Genomic DNA, 12,587 nt, shown 5'->3' on the forward strand with positions numbered 1-12,587 from the left:
ACTCACCTGGGGATTCAATTCAACCTGGTGGATTCAGTACAGGCAGGTTCAGTCTCATCATTCCAGGCTGAGCAAAATACCCCTGTGTAAGCCCAAGGTTCCAAATAGCCAACTCATACACTAAGGGTAGGTCCGGGTCCCACTGCCTGAGTGCCTCCCAAACAGTTCAAGGTATTTAATTGTCTGAATTTTCCAGAGGGCCTGATGCAGTTGGGGCCTCCACAGCCTTTGGTTCATAATTCATGTGCTTCCATTTGTTTGGCTATTTGTCCCTGTGCTTTTCCAATCTTGGTCTCAACAATTCACACTGTTACAATCCCTCCTCTTTCTCAACAATTAGACTCCTGGAGCTCCACCTGAAGCCTGGCCCAGGATCTCTGAATCCACTTACATCAGTTATTGGATGAAAGTTCCAGCACAACCGTTAGGGTGTTTGGCCATCTGATCACCAGTCTAGGTCAGATCAGGCTTTCTCTCGACCATTGCCAGTAGTCTGCAGAGGATATATCATTGTGGATTTCTAGGGAACTCTCTAGCACTTTGCTTCTTCCTGTTCTCACTGGTCTTCATTTTTCATGGTTTGTTATAAAGAATGCTCAATTATACCACAAGGGCATTTGCTTAGCTATGTTCATATCAGCATTGTTTGTAATAGCCAGAACCCAGAAACAACCTAGATGCCCTTCAACTGAAGAATGGATAAAGAAAATATGGTACATATACACAATGGAGTACTACTCAGCAGAGAAAAACAATGACATCATGAGGTTTGCAGGTAAATGGATGAATCTAGGAAAAATCATCCTGAGTGAGGAAACCCAGACTCAGAAAGACAAACATTGTATGTACTCACTCACTGGAGGATACTAGATGTAAAACAAAGATGACTAGACTGCTACACAACTCCAGGGCAGAGGCAACCTCAAAAACGGGACCCTAAGAAAGAAACAGGGATTTCCCAATAAATGAGAAATGGATGAGACCTACATGAACAACCTGGATGACAGTGGGAGTAATGAAGGGCAATGTTCAATGGAAAGAGAGCTTAGGAGAGCAGGAGATCACAGCTGGATCAAGAACAGGAAGAGAGAACAAGGAATAACAGAGCATGACAAATGAAGGCCTTGGTTATAATAAAAAATAAATTAGATATGAAACCTTAGACTCACAAATATAGTATAGATAGAATAATTTCTTAATTTTGCAAAAAACATGTAGACTAGATATTGTAACTGTAATTCTTGCTAAATAACTGTTTTGTTACATATAATTTTACTATATTAAAGTTAAAACCTTCCTTTCTGATTAGTAAGAAAAAGGGAAGTGCTGGGAAGGTCTTTCTGTACTGGGTAAACATATGTTTCTTCCACTGGTTAATAAATAAGCTGCTTTGGCCTATGGCAAGGCAGCTTACAGACAGGTGGGGAATCCAAGGAGAGACAGGAAAGGGAAAGGCAGAGTATAGGGAGATGCCAGTTTGCTGCCCAAGTATCAACATGTGAGCAGACCAGTAAAGCCACAAAACACATGGCAAAACGTAGATTAATAGAAATGGGTTGATTTAAGATATAAGCACTAGGTAGCAAGAGGCCTGCCATAGACTTTACAGTTTGTGAATAATGTTAAACATCTGAGTGATTATTTTATAAAAGTCTGATGGACCACAGAGCCAGTTGGTACCAGAGGAACTCATTACCTGAGAAAACTTTCAGTGAAAAGGCTGTGAGACATACATGAAATATCTGTTCTTTTACTAACTGTGGAAGAAGATAATCAAAACAAGTAACACAATCAGTTGAATTTTAGTCTTTTATTAGGAGATTTTAAATGAGGATTTTATATAAACACTAATATTTGAACTAGAAATCTATTGCAATAATGTGAAGCTATGTGTGGTCTATAAGATCATCAGGTTTACTTTTCTTCAATTTATGTAGGTACAACTTTAAAATATATCAGTTGGTTCTGGCCTTGGTATTTGCCATTGAGGAGATCAACAGGAACCCTCATCTTTTACCAAACATGACTCTGGGATTTGATTTTTATAATCTCATGTACAGTGAGAAAAATGTTCTTGGCAATGCTTTTATTTGGCTCTCAGGTCTTAGTATTCCCATCCTTAATTATAACTGTGTAAAGGAGAGAAAGTCAGCTGCTGCACTGACAGGACCATCGTGGGCAAGATCTACCAATATTGCAATACTGCTTCAGATCTACAAATTTCCACAGGTGAGGAATTATATGGAAAAAAGTGCCAGGTCTTCTTTGCTGACATTTCAGAGGCATGTAAAGGTAGGAGGGACTCTTGGATTACTTAGCTATTGATGACAAGTGCCCAGACAGTTAAAGATAGTTCTAATTTCAGTCAATTGGGAAAGAAAGAAAGGGGGATTAATAAAAATGGAGGACCTGCCAGTAAATTTCTGAAAAAATTCCTCAGTGAACATTGCCTTTAACATCAGGATAAATCCATGTTCATGCTCACCATTGCCATCAGTTCCTGCCGAACAGAAACTATGATTTATGACATGTTCTTCCTCTTTTTTCCATTTGTTTCCTCTTCAGCTTACAGTTGGTCCTTTTGATGCTCTCTTGAGTAACCAAGAACAATTTCATTCTCTCTACCAGATGGCCCCCAAAGCCACATCTCTGGCTCTTGCCATAGTCTCTTTGATGCTTCATTTTGGTTGGACCTGGATTGGTCTTATTGTACCAGATGACCACAGAGGAACTCAGTTTCTAGTAGATATCAGAGAAAATATGGAGAATAATCAAGTCTGCATAGCTTTTGTTGAAATGATCCAAAGCACCTGGAATTCATTTCCATACAAATACTGGAAAAGTATTGTCATAGTCCAGGAATCATTGGCCAATATCATCATTATTTATGGAGACAATGATTCACTGCAAGGTTTAATGAGAAATCTAGGGCAACAGATTTTGACCACAAAAGTCTGGGTCATGACCCCTCAGTGGGATGTTACTAATATTGCTGATTATTTCTTGCTAGATTCTTTCCATGGAAGTCTCATATTTTCACACCACCATGAGCAGATGGTGGGATATAAAAATTTTATCCAAACAGTTAATCCTTATACATACTCAAAGGACAATTACCTTCCTAAATTGTGGTTTTTGTTCTTCAAGTGCTCATTTTCAGAGCTTGATTGTCAATTTCTGGAGAATTGCCAACCTAATGCTTCCTTGGAATTCCTGCCTAGACACATTTTTGATATGGAAATGAATGAAGACAGCTACAATACATACAAGGCTATATATACTGTGGCCCACAGTCTCCATGAGATGAGTCTTCAGCAAGTTCAAATGCAACCATTTGAAAATGGGGATAAAATGGTGTTCTTCCCCTGGCAGGTAATATCCCATCCATTGTATTAAATCATCACCAATGTGATATTTTGAGAGTCTTCAGAGGCACTGAATTAGTTGACACAAATACATATATACATACATACGTGTTTGTGTGTGTGTGTGTTTGTGTGTGCATGTGTGATGTGTGTGTCTGTGTATGTATCTGTGTGTTTGTGTGTGTGTCACCACAGGAGAATCTCATTTTTCAGGTCAGTGGAGATCGTTGTGTTCATTTTGCTGAGTTACAGGGTGCCTCTGGCCAGGAGAAAATTATTTTAGTAAATATATTAATTATGTGTGTGTGTGTGTGTGTGTGTGTGTTTGTGTGTGTGTGTGACCACAGGAGAATCTGATTTTCCATGTCAGTAGTTATCTTTGTGTTCATTTTGCTGAGGTATAGGGTGCCTATGGCCAGGAGAAAATTATTTTAGTAAATAAATTAATTGGGTCACAAAAAAGCCTCATGAACTTCTCATGGTTATAGATTCCTTCAGAAAACTATGAATTCTTTCAGTAAGTGAAAGTATGACAGTTCATCACTTCAAGGTATTAGTATATGAATAATTTCTTTTCATCAATGCCCACATTTTACTCATGAAATTTTGGGATACACTCTGAAAGTAAATGAGTAGAGCTTTTTAAAAAGAAGTTGACATTTGTTTCTGTCAATACTGATTGCTTTCCTGACTTTCTTTATAACATTTTCTTGAGGTTGACTGTCCCTTCAGAGATAGAATGGCATCTCAGTAACCTGGGCAACCATTGCTCACCCTCAGTGATTCCTATGTTAGTGTTGTGTCCTACACCAGAAATTATAAACAATGAGAGTCATTGTATAACCCATTTCTCATCAACCTCTCACATCTACTTTAAAATATGTTCTTTCTTCACTTTCAGCTTCATCCTTTCTTGAGGAATATCCATGTGGGGGACAAGATGGCTTTTGATTATAAACATGACTTTTATACTAAGTATGACATTCTCAACTTTTGGAATTTTCCAAAGGGTCTTGGACAAAAAGTGAAAGTAGGAACCTTTTCACCCAGTGCTCCCCAGGGTCAACAGTTGTCTTTATCTGAACAGATGATACAATGGCCAAAAAAATATTCAGAGGTGGGTTATGTATTATCTCAATCCAATAAACTTATCATAATAATTCAGATAAATTCCACAGTAAAATAATTCCTGTCTTCTAATTCAAAGCACATTGCTATAAAACTCCTAGTAGAAAAGGACAAAAATTAATCACTGGTAGACAATGTTTTAATCATTCCTTGATTCTTAAAGATTGAAGTTTCTAGGTTAAAAAAAGAAGTTTTTGGTTTAACTGTCTGTTAGTATTCAGTCATGCATGAGTCAGTTTTTGTCAACTTGACACAAATTAGGTACAGCTGAGAAGTGGGACGCACAATCCCCATAGTGCCTCAGAGGACATTTTGATGTAGAACGTCTCTTAACTTATGATTCATGCCAAAAAAGCTATATAAAAGTAATTTTTTCTTGCTATGACTGAACACCATCACCAACAGTAACATTTGAAAACAAAGAGTTAATTTTCACTTATTGTTTAGGAGGTATGAGAGTCCTTTATGGTTAGGAGGCATGTTGTGTTGATGCATACATGGAGAGATGGACAGGATCCTGATACAAAATGTACAAAGTCCACACACCAGAAGTAGAGAAAGAAAACAGCAATTGTAGTGAAGTGCCTAAATTTCCCAAGTTCCTTAGTACTGAAATAATTCTACCAATAAGTCTGAAACTCTTTTTTGTTTGTTTCTTTCTTTTGTTTTTTTGAGACAGGTTTTCTCTGTGTACCTTTGGAGCATTTCCTGGAACTCACTCTGTAGACCAGGGTGGCCTTGAACTCACCACCATACGCCTGCTTCTGCCTTCCATTTGCTGGTATTAAAAACATGTACCACTGTCGGGTTCTTAAAGTTTGAATAACTCCTGAGATAGCATCACCACTGAGGAAATATGCAGTCATATATCTGTGCCTATAATTGCCATTTTTCACTCAAACCTACAGACAATATATCTCTTAGAATTTCTTCATTATATCTAAAACTTAACTGATACATTCTGATTCCATGGTTAAAAATTTCAGACCATAATCAATTATTATTTCCATTATTCCACCTCTTGAAAGGGAAAATACTATAGAGTACATGTGTATATGTTTCTCTCCTGCTTCAGGCTGTAGGGATACATCATAAGAACTCAGCTGGTTATGGCAAAGTCAATATGGGAAGGGATCAAGGAATTCCTTCATAGGAAGCCACATTCCAAAGCGCATTTGATGTTATTTGGCTTGTTATAGATTAGCTGTCTTCTGCTATGAAAATCATGTGTGCCTTCATAGCTTTCCCAATTGATTTTTCCCTAAGAATTTCTAACAGTGTGGACTGATCACTCATTGAACATACACATTCATGTTATTTGGAGAAAATCCTCAGGAAGGGCTTCCTTTTCCCAAGCCAATTGGTTTCTCCCCTTCCAGCACTGGAATCAGATATCTCCCTTAGCCACATTCAAAGACTAACAGGAATAACAGTCTAAACAACCACATAAGACCCCCGATTTAAGGTAAATTTCACAAGAAGACACTACCTAGGTCAGGTAGACCTTAACTAGTAGCTTCACACAATGTAGCTAAGACCCTCCTTTTTTACAGCCTTACTAACTTTATAGAGCTCTAACTCTTTGCCTAACCACTTCTAGGAATATTTAGATAACAGCTATGTACAACCAGAACTTCACTTCAAGTCTCCCTGTAATTATGGTCATTGGTAGCATCTGGCGAGGTCCATCCCCAGATGGAGGAAAGTATTTTATCAGAGAGACCTCTGTACTCTCTAAGAACAGACTTAAGTGTCCAGACTAGCCATTTGAGAAGGCCTAGTGGATGTGCCAATTAAGCTTAACTTTCTCCTTTCCCAAATCTTAGTTCTAGTTCCCGATCTCCCTTTAACTATTATCAGAGGCATCTAGCTGTACACAGATTGCCTAGCAAATGAGTATATTTTCCCCCACCATGCAGAAAAGTGGCCGACTGCTTGGACAAATAGGAGCCACAGGGGAAAAAAAATAGGCAGTTTTATTTTCTCCCATTGAACTAGCAACTTATAGATACTTAACATTTTCTATCAATCACATTTAAGACTATACTTGAGCACATAAGATCCCTCTTTTTAGATATAACCCAAATTTAGCCTTTAGTTAATTCATTTCCCCTTTGGTCACCTCTCTTTGGAGTTGCAAATGATAATTAACCATTATTATCTCTCTATGTGATTCTTATCACCCCTCTGTTTGACCCTGGAAGCATGGCTTTGCTTTGTCAAGGAATTATTGCTGTAAATATATATATCTATATACTCCTAGAGAATGGGAGCATGAAGAAGATTTGGAAGAAAAAGTGACTGGACTAAGAGCTCTGTGTGCTGAGTTTTTATTTCCTGAAAATAGTCCTTGCCATATGTAGTTATCTCTCCTGAGCCCCTGAGATATATAATATTAAGGTTGGTCTCTCAAATATTATACAAGACCTGGCATACTAAGGTACCCAGTCTCAGGAGAGTAATCAACCAGGCACAGTCAAAAAGCCAAAATGTCACATGACACATGCTGTCCAGAGAAGAGGCACTTTCTCCGGGGAGTTGTGAAGATGACCCTTGAAGTGCTGACTAACTACAGACCTCACAGAAGGTGCTGAAAGGGGAGAAACTGATGAGCTTGGGGGAAGGAAGCCTGAGGCTATTCTATAAATTCCTTTAATGTATATGTCCAAAGAGTGATCAGTCCACAGGGTTAGCAATTCTTAGAAAAAAGTCAATTGGAAAAGCTATGAAGGCACACATGATTTTCATTACATAAGACAGCTGATATATAACAAGCCACATAACACCAATTGTTCTTTGGAATTTGGCCTTTTCTGAAAGAATTCCTTGATTCCTTCAGGTAATGACTTTGCCATAACCAGCTATGTTCTTATGATATATTCCTATGGCCTGTAGCACACTCTTGTCTTGCTGCTGCACATAATTACATACCTAAAATAATTTAAGAAATTGTTTCTGTTTACTGACAGCATTAGGATGCATTCCTTATCTTTGGAAATTTATTGCCTTAGGAACATGAGGTTCCCAATCACATCATTTGCACAATCAGTAGAAAATAATAAATACGGTAGATTCTCTCTTTCTCATTATCCTTCATTCTAAAACAACAGCCAACGAAATGGTAACACTAAGTTTTAGAGTGAGCCCATTAATTTGCTTTTTAAAGTCCCTTAGAGAAATGCCCATTAATTTGTTTCCTTGATGATCATAAGTCCTGTCAGATTGACAAGTAAGATTGGCAATGATGGTGGTCTTAAAAGTTTCTCAGCATTTTAGTCAGTAAGTACAGACAGGATCCAGCTGGAGGACCACTTGCCCTTCTAGGTCATGTATTCAATGACCTACCTGCTTCAAAATTATCCCTATCTCATTATGTTCCTAATTATCTAACACTGTGACAATCTTCAAATCAATCTTGTACAGGGAACTGACTTATAATGTAATTTTCTGAATTTGTAGGATTAAATCTTTCAAATAATGTAATATTCAAGAACAATATTTATCAGAGTTTTCAATAAACACTGAGAATTTGCTGACTTTGTTCCCATTATTCTCAGATTCCTTGGTCTGTGTGCAAGGAGAGCTGTGGGTCTGGATTCAGGAAAGTTTCCTTGGAGGACAAGGCTGTTTGCTGCCATGATTGCACTCCTTGTCTAGACAATGAGATTTCCAATCAGACAGGTAAGCAGAAATCTTACAGATTAGGGTTCCACATTTCTAGAGGATTCTGCATTATCTTAACAAATGAAAAATTTATACGTAGATGTTAGATAATCTCCTCCTTCCCTTAGTTAGGATATGAAATGTTCATTACTACTACTTGGAATTGTTCACAGAAGGCATAGAAATTTTTAATTGATTTATATTTATGTTCAACTGCAGATATTGTTTGCTGCAGAAAATCCCTTTTCTTTGTTCTGATTCATGAGTTTTACTTCACCACATAATTTAACACAGTGGAACAGAGCATCAAACTTTGATGGTTTTCTAACTGTATTTCAGTAATGATTTGGATTCAGCTAAGTGCTGGGTAGATTATTCTCATAACGATTCTTCCCTGCTATCTTTTCCATACAGAGAAAAAGACTAGAAATTTGTATGATGTCTATAATACATAAATTTTTGACTATACAGCATAACGAAACTTTCAAATTATCTTTATCAGTGAATATATAGATATATAGATATATATGTGTATATATATACATACACACACACACACACACACACACACACACACACACACACACACACACATATATATTGTTCTGCTCCAATGTAAGAAGTAGTATATGAAAGAATATCTTCAAGGCAGTTTCTATAGTCTGTAATATAGAGTTATATCAAAAAGGAAGAGATATAACAGAACATAGAATCTCCAGTTCAAGGAATAGGTCATGAACATATTCAGAGCATCTTATTTTGGGAAGTAATATCTTTAAAAATCAGTATTTCTATACCTAGTAATAAAGTTGCAACCATGGCTATATCAAATTTGAAACTTTATATAGTTTTATCTTTTAAATATTTAATATTGTTCATTTTGATCTTATGTAAGTCATACCTTCTCAAATATTTCAAAGAATTCTAAATAGGTAGTGTTTTGCTCTCTTTAATAGAAATTATGGAATAAAACAACTTTGAATACAGTTTATACTACCCAAATATTCTTTGGTGTGGGCATCCTGCTGGAATATGAACTAATTATTGTCACTGGCCAAAAGATAAATGATTCTTCCTCTTAAAGCAGCCATGAAATCCAGATAGGTTGTTAGGAAAGCATAGTAATTTATGCAATATTTCACACATGATGATATTTGACTTGGCCTGAGCTTACACATGCATGATGTCACACCTTAGAATTTTTAATTGTAATTGCTCAGCTCTGTCTGTTATTTATTCTTCCTTTGTAGTATTTCATAAACTCTGAACTTCTTCCATGAATTTTCCATGTTGAGATATAATAACTGTGCTGTCAAGTTGTCAGCCAAAAGAAATTCTCTTTTACCAAATATGTATGCAAACACAAACAAACACACATACATATGCATTCTATATACATGAGTTATACATATACATATATGTATGTGCCTATGGAACATGTGCATATATGTAATGCCCCATATTTGTGTGTGTGTGTATATATATATAAAATGCCAGTGTGTTTTATTGTAGTTTCATGAATGTTTTTCTTATGTCTATAGTAAGAGTGATTCACTTATCCATATAAAGTCCTTCTCAGTTCTTAGTTAATAAGTATACTTCACAAAATCATGTGCCCAATTATATAGAACACTTGAAGTAGAAAAGATTACTCATTAAATGTTATGCAAAATGTTAATAAATATTTTGAATCACGAACCCTCATTCTATATAAAATAGTTTTTATTAGACATATCATGAGCCTCTAGTAAGGAATGGAGTTATACATGTGAATAATTCAATATGAAGTAGAAAACCAAAACAAAATAAATACTTCTATATAAAAGAGAAGGAAATAACCAAGCTTGAGATAATACTTTAAATTTGGTCCTGAGGACAGTGTCACGATCCTTTAAGGAAATAAGTATGTATTTACAAAATATATAGAAATAAAATCTATTCTACTTAATTGTATTTCACTATCAGCTAATAAAGCTTATCAGCAAAATAAAACTGAAGGTCTGCTGTTGATTTTTTTTAAGAAACATGGGAAAAATTGACAATGGAAATCTGATAGGCATAAATCACACATTTCAAATTCAAGATGAATTTTACTAATTTCAAAAGCAATATATAATAGGACTTTTTATTACATACCCTAAAAATATTTCAGTAGTTGTGACCCTTTCCCAATAGTAATGACAAATGTACACTGGTGCAACTTTCAAGCCTTTAATAATGTAGTAATGCCTATTCACTAAAGCTTAAGAAGAGAAGAAACAAAACTATAACACAAAAAAATGTTTTATAAAGATAAAAACATTTAGAACCCATACTTGAGTTTCATTTCATGAAAATAATTTCAAAGTATTTCTCCCTCTTTTGTAAGATGCATCTTTCCAAATCATAATGAGGATATAAAATATGATTGAATACCTAAAATTAAGTAGGCTTATGCATTATAATGCAATAATCAAATGACTTATGAAAGAGATACACCAATATCACAAAAGGCAGCAGAAGTTCATAAGAGAGAAAAGCTGTGTTTTCTTTATTTCACTATAAAGAACATAAGCAGTGTGAGAGGTTTACTGGGAAATTGATGACTTGAAACAGAGGGATATCACTTTTTGTAAGGTCGTGGGCTGTGTAATGCTCCCCTTATTTCAGTATATGCCCCCACAAGATGTATATACTAGTAACACTGAGTAGACACAGTGTGTAATGAAATGTAGAAAGAAAATGTAGAGAGTAGATTGGGTTGTAACTGAAAAGTGTGAGAAGGTGAGGAGTGAACCAGGAGAAAAATGGGCTGTGCTTTAGCCACAAACTTTACATGTGCATATAAATCATAACTGAAGTATCTAATAAGGAAGATAGGTGGCACAAATATGAAAGTATTGACTACAGAGTTCATATTTCTTTGGTCCTGATAAAAAAGAAATGTATCTTAGGTAAAATCCAAAGAACAAGTACTGAGAAATGGATTAGAATGAAAATGATCAGCACAACACAGACTCACAGTCACCTCCATTTCTGAACAGATATGGATCAATGCATGAAGTGTCCAGAAAGTCACTATGCAAACAGAGAGAAGAAGCAGTGCCTCCTGAAAGCTGTGAGTTTTCTTGACCATAAGGACCCCTTGGGGATGTCTCTCACAACCATAGCTCTGTGCTTCTCTGTACTCACAACGGTGGTTCTTGGACTCTTTGTGAAGCACAGAGACACTCCAATTGTCAAGGCTAATAATAGGACTCTCAGTTACATGTTGCTCATCACACTCACTGTCTGTTTCCTCTGTCCCTTGCTCTTCATTGGCCAACCCAACATTACCACCTGTATCCTACAGCAGATCACATTTGGAGGTGCTTTCACTGTGGCACTTGCCACTGTGCTGGCCAAAACTATCACTGTGGTTATTGCCTTCAAAGTCACTTTTCCAGGGAGAGTGGTGAGGTGGTTAATAATATCAAAGGCCCTGAACTTTATCATCCCTATATGTACACTGATCTACCTTGTCCTCTGTGGAATCTGGCTAGGAACATCGCCACCATTCCTTGACCAAGATGCTCATGTTGAACATAGACATATCATCCTTGTTTGCAACAAGGGCTCAGATTTTGCCTTCCATGGTATATTGGCATACCTCTGCTCCTTGGCACTAGAAAGTTACACTATGGCTTTCTTTTCCCGGAATCTGCCAGACACATTCAATGAAGCCAAGTTCCTATCATTCAGCATGCTGGTGTTCTTCTCTGTCTGGGTCACATTCCTCCCTGTCTACCACAGCACCAAAGGGAAAGTCATGGTGGCTATGGAAGTCTTCTCTATCTTGGCTTCTAGTGCAGCCCTCCTTGGCTTCATTTTTGTCCCAAAGTGCTACATTATCTTGGTTAGACCAGATAAGAACTCACCTCATCATATCAAGAACAGGACATATTCTAGAAGGAAAGATGCTTTCAAAACCTAGTTCAAAACTTAATATAGTTCATATGTTAAGAGATGAATTTGAAAGATGAAGTCCAGTTGATCTCTATTGCAAATGTGTGTTATATACATATTGTACGAGTTTGGTTCATTGGACAATTACTTGTTCATTCAGTTACATTACAAAAACTTTATATTGGAGCCATTAAAGATTTCTGTGCCTGAAATCATGTTGTATTTTCATATGAGCAGGAGCTCATTTATATCTGGGATTGTCTGAAAACTTTTGTGAAGACCATGTAATTTTGAACTCATAGAGTTCTGCCTACATCTGTCTATGCTCTTCTAGAATTAAAGATGGTCAGCTCCACACCTGGCTGTGGTAATATTTTATTTGTGCATACCAATAAAGCTTATTTGAATATCAGAAGAAAAAGCCAGACACTATATTAAACATAGAGGTCAGACAGTTGTAGCCTATGCCCTTACTCCTAGCATTCAAGAGTCAGAGATTCATCCAAA

General features: G+C 36.5%; 1 pseudogene; it reads left to right on the forward strand.

Moving 5' to 3' along the window:
* Positions 1-1,156: 1,156 nt before the first annotated feature.
* On the forward strand, positions 1,157-12,108 carry LOC118576365 (annotated as a pseudogene).
* Positions 12,109-12,587: the final 479 nt, after the last annotated feature.

This window comes from Onychomys torridus, unplaced genomic scaffold (genome assembly GCF_903995425.1).
Source record: "Onychomys torridus unplaced genomic scaffold, mOncTor1.1, whole genome shotgun sequence".
NCBI classification, from domain to species: domain Eukaryota; kingdom Metazoa; phylum Chordata; class Mammalia; order Rodentia; family Cricetidae; genus Onychomys; species Onychomys torridus.